The 8,898-nt window shown below is 38.8% G+C and overlaps 1 pseudogene; it reads right to left on the minus strand.

The window, feature by feature from the left end:
* Positions 1-660: 660 nt before the first annotated feature.
* On the minus strand, positions 661-6,629 carry LOC137765967 (small ribosomal subunit protein uS5 pseudogene; annotated as a pseudogene).
* Positions 6,630-8,898: the final 2,269 nt, after the last annotated feature.

An 8,898-nucleotide genomic window follows, 5' to 3' on the forward strand; every position in this document is an offset into this window, starting at 1 on the left:
ATATAGTGCCTAAAATGAACAAAAGACCACACTCATTTTATTTATTTTTACATTTTAATTTTTTGTTTATGGCATGATTATTTTTTTTAATTTTTATTTTATATTGGAGTAGAGTTGATTTATAATGTATTAGTTTCAGGTGTACAGGAAAGTGATTCAGTTATACAGATATCCATTCTTTTTCAGATTCTTTTCCCATACAGGTCATTACAGAATATTGAAGACAACACTCATTTTAATATGCAACAATAATAACAATATTAACCCATCTTAACCCACTTCTCTTTATTTATTTTTTTTTTAAATTTATTTATTTATTTATTTATTTTTGGCTGTGTTGGGTCTTCGCTTCTGTGCGAGGGCCCTCTCCAGCCGCGGCAAGTGGGGGCCACTCTTCATCGTGGTGCGTGGGCCTCTCACCATCACGGCCCCTCCCATTGCAGAGCACAAGCTCCAGATACTTGTAGTTGTGGCTCACGGGCCCAGCTGCTCCGCGGCATATGGGATCCTCCCAGACCAGGGCTCGAACCCGTATCCCCCGCACTGGCAGGCAGACTCTCAACCACTGCGCCACCAGGGAAGCCCCCCACTTCTCTTTAGATTTAGCATAGTGACTTAAATGGGGTGTGAAGTTTTATTTATTTTTTAAACAAGCTTAATTTACTTTATTTTCCTTGTATTTAAAAAATGTGTGGTGGCCACAGCTGGAGCCTAGGTCCTCTATGTGGAAACTGTGGTGTGGGTCTTTACAAGATGGTCAGTGAATTCCTGATAGGGAGGCTTAGTGAACACAGTCTCTTTCCAGAGGATGGGATGAGATATCGGTAGGTCTTGGAGATGGCATGGAAGGTGGACTTGGTGAAGTTATCCATGGTGGCACTGCAGCCCCTGGATGAGATGTAGCAGTCATTGATACTAGCCATCAACTGCAACTTCTTGGGCAAAGGGGCTGAGACTATGCCAGTTCCCCTGGGGGTGGGGAAGAGGTATACCAGCACAGAGCCACAGCAGTGGGTTACCTTGCAAGGGTCAGTGCAGGGCTTGTCAATCTCGTCCCCCCACTATCTTGTTGCACGGAGACTATGGCGACCTTGGCCCGAATAATGGCCCCATAAATTACAATGGCTCCCTCTTTAGAGCACTTATCACCCAGAATGACATGTTGTTGTAATTCCCAATGGTGATAAATGCCTTGAACCTGGTCTGCTGGCCAGTGTAGATCTGCTTTTGCACAGGTATACTCTTCAGAATCTCCTCCTTCAGGAACACTTTCAGGAAAAAGTCAGTGATCTCAGATTCCTTGATGGGCAGGGAGAGGCGATAGATCTCCTCCAGGGACTAAATAAAAGATACCTGTGTAGATTTCATGGAAGGAGTAAGTTTTTAAGCAGGAAAGAAAATTAATTCTATTCTTCCATTTATAAAAGTAGGATTTCTGAGCCATATGTGTAGGAACTGCTATTTTTTGAAATGTCTTACAAGAGTAGCCCAGTGTTAAAACATTGGGAAAGTCAAACTGGTAATTAGAATCTTGTCACAGTAGTTGAACTTTCATACTGTTCTGAACACAGGGGCACGGAAAGCTTCAAATTTTATATTAATATGTTAGATCATAGAGTCTGTACAATCTCCAACATTTATTTATTTAAATTTAACCCTTTTGACAAGCATATACACGTGCACACATACATACATCACTTCAATAAAAACATACTGGAAAATGAGAAATGAGGAACTGGATAAGAAAATAAATTACTTATTTCAATAAATACAAGATGGAATATTTAGAAGTGAAGAATCAAGTGTATGGGTCATTGGATAAAAAGGGGTGCAGATGAGGTTCATGCTTGAGTTTGAATGAGTGGGAAATAGTGATATACCTATTAGAATTATTGGACCAAGGACATGAAAAAAATATCTTCAGACTAATTATGATAAAGATATATTACTTATTAGGCTCACACCAGTCATTCCAAAGATCATATGTAACGAGAGGTACAACCATTGGCCTATGTTCATTCTGAATAAAATGGTGGTATTTCTGTTCAGCCAGTGAAGGGCTAGAGGGCCATTTTTGGATTAGGCAGAATACTGAGAGGAAGACAAAGGAACATACTTCATTTTATTAAAGTAACAAAATGTGATGAAGGCTGAGAAATCTTGAACCAAGATGTCCTCTTGCACCAGATGTCCCTGAATACAGAATTCTTTGCAGTAGAGTATTTCAGTGAATATAGAAGTAAAATACCTAGTTTTCTCATGCAAGATTCTTGTTCCAGAAAAGAGATCTGAACTAGAAAGATATTGATCACTTGGTCATCAGCAAATAATACATTTTTCTATAAATTATCACCAGCTCAAACCTAGCCATAATTAGTTACAATTCTATTTGGAGGACGTCAGAATTTGACTAGATTGTGTCATTGCATATAGCTTTGTATGTAGCCATGTTACACTGTCACAACTAAGAAACCAACAGTGATACATTATTATAAACTAAACTTTTCAATGTGCTTAGATTTCACCAGTTTTTCCATTAATTTCCCTTTTCTGTTCCAGAATTCTATTGAGGACACCACATTGCATTTATTCATTATGTCTCCTTAGCTTCCTCTGGTCTATGATGATTTCATAGGTTTTCTTCTTTTGATGACCTTGGTGGTTTTGAGTTCTGGTCAGGCATGTTGTCCTTCACACTGGATTTGTCTGCTGTTTTCCTCATTATTAGACAAGGGTTAGGGGGTTTGGGGAAAGAATAGAGATGGAGTGCCCTTTTCATTACCTCGATCAGTAGATATGTGTCAGCAACACAACACTATCAGTGATGTCAAACTGGATCACTTGGTTAAGGTAGTGTTTGCCAGGTTTCTCCATGGTAAAGTTATTATTTCTTTTTTCCTTTTGATATTCTCTTTTGTGGCACCAAGCTATTAAGTTCTGCCTACATTCAGGGTGGAAGATTAAGTTCTGCCTCCGGGAGGTGGATCATTTTTCTTTCCCTGTTTCTCTCTGTCCCTCTGTCTCTTTTTAGATTAGCTATAGATAGATAGATACTGATATAGATAAAATTATGTATATACATATATATGTTCATTTTTTAGGGTTGTCCTAACAAAGTACCACAGACTGGGTGGCTTAAACAACAGAAATGCATTTTCTCACAGTTCTGGAGGCTGGAATTCCAAGGTCAAGGTGCTGGTGCTGGCAGGGTTGGTTTCCCCTGAGGCTGTCTCTTGCCTTGGTCTGCAGATAGCCACCTTCTTGCTGCCTCTTTACATGGTTGTTCCTCTGTGCCCCTGTGCCCCTGATATCTCTCTGTGTGTATCTTAATCTCTTTTTTTTTTTTTTTTAATAAAGTCAGATTGAATTAAGATCCACCCTAAAGGGCTCATTTTAATTTAATGAAATGTATTTGAATATCCCACCCCAAATTATGCCTCCTTGGCATATGAATTACGTGGAGATAAAGCCATTTGAGCACCGGCAGATGCAGCAAAAGTTATTTACCTCTCCCCAACTACTTAAAAATAAATTATAAATGTCTCCTTTTATAAAATAAATTTACATTTATAAGGAAAATTTCTATTTGTAAAGATATCTCTGTACCAGGAAAATGGCTAGTCCCCATGTCATCTAAGAGACTCTAATATAAATTTCAAGACAACCTTTGTTTACCGTAGATTTCCTCCCCTCACCCTCCCATAATTTGCCTTCTCAGCCCAGAAGCCCAAAATTCCATTTCCCTTTGTTTAGACTAAAATATTATATAAGCTGGCTGCCTCCTTGAGTTATGTTTTACTTTGCATACTCCCATGAGAATCTGTATAGATAACATTGTTTTTCTTTTGTTAATCTTTTATCAGTTTGATTTGCTAGCCACAGACATTGGTTTTAAGAGGAGAGAGGAAGAGATTTTTTTTTTTTTCCTCCCCTATATTAGTCACCTCTTTAAGGCCTTATTTCTAAATACAGTCACATTCTGAGGTGCTGAAAGCTAGAATTTCAACATATGAATTATGGAGAGACACAATTCAGACCATAACACTATCTCTCTATCATGTAGAATTCTTCTGTAAGGAAAATATTTCCCTTCTCTATTTATTCAATCATTTTTTTACACCATTATAGATTCAATAAGTAACTTACACCTTAAGTTATAATCCAGTACTACATTATTAATTTGTTGCTCAAATTTTTTAAGCTTGGGAACTCTTTCAGACGGTCTCCAGTAACTCTTTGAATGCCTTCATCCTTTAAAAAAATTTTTTTGAGCACTTCCTTATTTTGAGGTACTATATGAGGCTCCAAACACATCTTGTATTTCCCTTGCTCCAGCCCTAGAATTAGCCATTTCTCCTAGGAGTCCTAGTTTCTTTCAGAGGAGAATATCACTTCTTATTCAGATTACACCTTCTTCTCCAGGAGGCCTTCCAGGAATAACTGAAGTTCCCTGCTTCCGGACCCCCAGCATTTCCATTATAGTCCCTGTTGCTATATTTCTTAACAATCAAAAGTAATTTAAAACCACCTTGTTTGGTGGTTGTATATTTAATAGTTTATTGTCTGTGTTCCTCTAAGGAATAAACTGCATGAGAACAGAAACATTGTTTTGGTCTCCATTCAAACTGCAGTGCTCACAAGAGGACCTGTCTCATAATTAACACTCAAAAAATATTTTCATGAGAAGGAATTAATAATTTATTTAGAAGTTACCTCAGGTTCAATCTGGTTGCATTTATTCTATCATTCTTTCAAATTATTCCATAGGTCAAGATAGGCTAGGTCAGGCTGCAATAACTAGCGTTAGGATTTTAATGACTTAACAAAAGCTTTTTTGTTTGTTTGATGTAGGTTGTTTCAGTCATATGACTCCTTCATATCAACTTGTGCTCCACAATTATCGAGTATGGAGAAAAATAAGGTATATCAGCTATGCTCATATTTCATTGACAAAGCAAATCACAAAATTCCAAAGGAGCATGAAAGGTTAAGCTGTCTGGAGAAAAGGCAACATGATTATTAACATCTAATACTAATGAACATAAATTTTACTGTTTGTTTAATATTTGTGATTTCTTGGGGAAAGAAATGGTCTTAATTTTTTTTTTAATTTCTCCAATTGTCCTTACATATAATAATCATTCAACTATCTCCCTTTTTTTCTTTTTTTTAACTTAATTTTAATTCTTATCATTTTTTCCCAGGTTTTGAAGCTGGTGTTTGCAACTAAAGGTAGAAATATGAACGCCTTCAAATAATGTCCTTGAAGACATATAGGATATATGAGTGGATTTGCGTAATCCACAGCAAAAATCATGGTTCTCAATAATATAATAAAAGTTAAGATAGTGAAGGAAACTTCTCATGGCTCAGTGAATGATAATATGATGGAATGATAAGAGAACTACATGGTCAGTTTCCTGATCATTAACATGTTTTTAGTGTTAGGATTTCGAAAGATATTATGTCAAGGAAAGGAAGGCTTTGTGATTTAAAAAAAGTAGGAAAATTCAAGTTTAAACAAAGTAAATTAAAAATTAACCTATTTATTAACTGTTGGACTTCTTAGAATTCCCATTATGATAAATGTGTTCTATGAATTTTCTGAAAGATATTTAATATATGGTATCTCCTGAAGTATTTGAAGGCAGGTATAGTTTTGGTCAAAAAAAAAAAAGGGCCAAAAACAAAGATTTGTAGTACAGGAAGTATATTTGGAAAGTCATCACAAAGAACAGGATTGAGGGACAGGGAATAAGAGAATTACATTACGAGTATTGATCTTGGCTGACCTTGGCCTGCAGCAGCTTGAAGCAGGTTTTCAGTTCCCAGCCAGAGACTGAAGTCAGGCCATGGCAGTGAGACTGCTAAATCCTAGCCACTAGACCACCAGGAACCAGTGGCCACTGACAAGGCCCTGGTCCATCAGCTGTGTAGAAATGAATTTCCACATAGAGACGGGAAAAAGTGAAACAAGCAAGGTGTTTATTAGAAGGAGAAAGGGTACATGTGGATAGACACATGGGTGGACTCAGAGAGAGAGTCGTGCCCTCATGGTACTTTGAATCATTTATATGGGACATTTCTTCAGGGTTTCCTTTGGCCAATGATCTTGCTTTGCCTGGTTCTGAATCTGTATTTGGTTTGTCTCAGGGTCTTCTCATGTATGCATGCACATCTCTTAGCCAAGATGGATTCCAACAAAGGGGCCTATAGGTAGTTGACATCACTTACTATGGGGTGACACCCCTTCCCTTTTTGAACTCCAAGGAGCCTTTCTATGCATGTGTAGTCGGGAAGCTCTCTTTGACCTCGAGAATGAGAAATATGTGGTCTCTTATCTGGGCAGGGCTTAGCTCCTCCTCCTCTTCATCTTGGAGTTTCTGTCCACAGGGGACAAACTCCAGCTGTTCAGCCTGGGACCCATCTATCTCCTACCTCAGGATGAGTTACTGAATTGGTCACTGCAAAGGTTGACTAGCGTTAGATCTTACCTGTGAACTCTTGAAGAGCCTTATGGAATGCCTCTTAGAACTGGCTGCCTGGGGCATGGAAGGGGGAAGTTTTATCCACCCAACATCTATTCCTAAGAGGGCAATGATGGCTCCAGGAGGGTTAATTACTTTCATGTCTGGGTTCACATGTTTAAATGTTAGGTTGGTTTCTAACAAGGATGTCAATTTGTTAGGTTAGAAAAGTCCCTTGGGATGGAGAAGATTGGTTCAAGATGACAGAGTAGAAGGATGTGTGCTCACTCCCTCTTGCGACAGCACCGGAATCACAACTAATTGCTGAACAATCATCAACAGGGAAACACTGGAACTCACCAGAAAAGATACTCTATATCCAAAGACAAAGGAAAAGCTGCAATGAGATGGTAGGAGGGGGTGCAATCACAATAAAATCAAATCCCATAACCACTGGGTGGATGACTCACAAACTGGAGAACAATTATACCACAGAAGTCCACCAATCAGAGTGAAGGTTCTGAGCCACAAGTCAGGCTTCCCAACCTGGGGGTCCAGCAACAAGAGGAGCAATTCCTAGAGAATCAGACTTTGAAGGCTAGTGGGATTTGATTGCAGGACTTTGACAGGACTGGAGGAAACAGAGACTCCACTCTTGGAGGGCACACACAAAGTAGCGTGCACATCAGGACCCAGGAGAGGGAACAGTGACCCCATAGGAGACTGAACCAGACCTACCTGCTAGTGTTGGAGTGTCTCCTGCAGAGGCGGGGGGTGGTTGTGGTTCACTGAGGGGACAAGCAACTAGTAGCAGAAGTTCTGGGAAGTACTCCTTGGCGTGAGCTCTCCCAGCATCTGCCACTAGCCCCCTCAAAGAATTGGGTAGGCTCCAGGGCTGGGTCACCTCAGGCCAAACAACCAACAAGGATGGAACACAGCCCACCCATCAGCAAATGAGCAGATTAAAGTTTTACTGAGCTCTGCCAACCAGAACAACACCCAGCTTTACCCACCACCAGTCCCTCCCATAAGAAAGCTTGCACAAGCCTCTTAGATAGCCTCATCCACCAGAGAGCAGAAGCAAGAAGAACTACAATCCTGCAGCCTGTGGAACAAAAACCACATTCACAGGAAGACAGACAAAATGAAAAGGCGGAGAACTATGTACCAGATGAAGGAACAAGATAAAACCCCAGAAAAACAACTAAATGAAGTGGAGATAAGCAACCTTCCAGAAAAAGAATTCAGAATAATGATAATGAGGATGATCAAGGACCTCGGACAAAGAATGGAGGCAAAGATGAAGAAGATGCAAGAAATATTTAACAAAGACCTAGAAGAATTATAGAACAAACACCTAGAAGAATTAAAGAACAAACAAACAGAGATGAACAATACAATAACTGAAATGAAAAATACACTAGAAGGAATCAATAGCAGAATAACTGAGGCAGAAGAATGGATAGTGACCTGGAAGACAGAATGGTGGAATTCACCTCTGCAGTACAGAATAAAGAAAAAAGAATGAAAAGAAACGAAGACAGGCTAAGAGACCTCTGGGACAATATTAAACACAACAACATTCGCATTATAGGGGTCCCAGAAGGAGAAAAGAGGGAGAAAGGATCCGAGAAAATATTTGTAGAGATTATAGTCAAAAACTTCCCTAACATGGGAAAGGAAATAGCCACCCAACTCCAGGAAGTGCAGAGAGTCCCAAGCAGGATAAACCCAAGAAGAAACATGCTGAGACACAAAGTAATCCAATTGAAGAAAATTAAAGACACAGAAAAATTATTAAAAGCAACAAGGGAAAAATGACATATAATATATAAGCAAATTCCCATAAGGTTAACAGCTGATTTCTCAGCAGAAACTCTACAAGCTAGAAGGGAGTGGCATAACATATTTAAAGTGATGAAAGGGAAGAACCTACAACCAAGATTACTCTACCTGGCAAGGGTATCATTCAGATTCGATAGGGACATCAAAAGTGTTACAGATGAGCAAAATCTAAGAGAATTCAGCATCACCAAACCAGCTTTACAACAAATGCTAAAGGAACTTGTCTAAGTGGGAAACATAAGAGAAGAAAAGGACCTACAAAAACAAACCCAAAATAATTCAAAATATGGTAACAGGAACATACATATCAATAATTACCTTAAATGTGAATGGATTAAATGGTCCAACCAAAGGACACAGGCTTGCTGAATGGATACAAAAACAACAACCATATATATGCTGTCTACAAGAGACCCACTTCAGACCTAGGGACACATACAGACTGAAAGTGAGTGGATGGAAAAAGATATTCCATAAAAATGGAAATCAAAAGAAAGCTGGAGTAGCAATACTCATATCAGATAAAATCAACTTTAAAATAAAGAATGTTACAAGAGACAAAGAAGGACACTACATAATGATCAAG

This window comes from Eschrichtius robustus, chromosome 6 (assembly GCF_028021215.1).
Source record: "Eschrichtius robustus isolate mEscRob2 chromosome 6, mEscRob2.pri, whole genome shotgun sequence".
Taxonomy (NCBI): Eukaryota; Metazoa; Chordata; class Mammalia; order Artiodactyla; family Eschrichtiidae; genus Eschrichtius; species Eschrichtius robustus.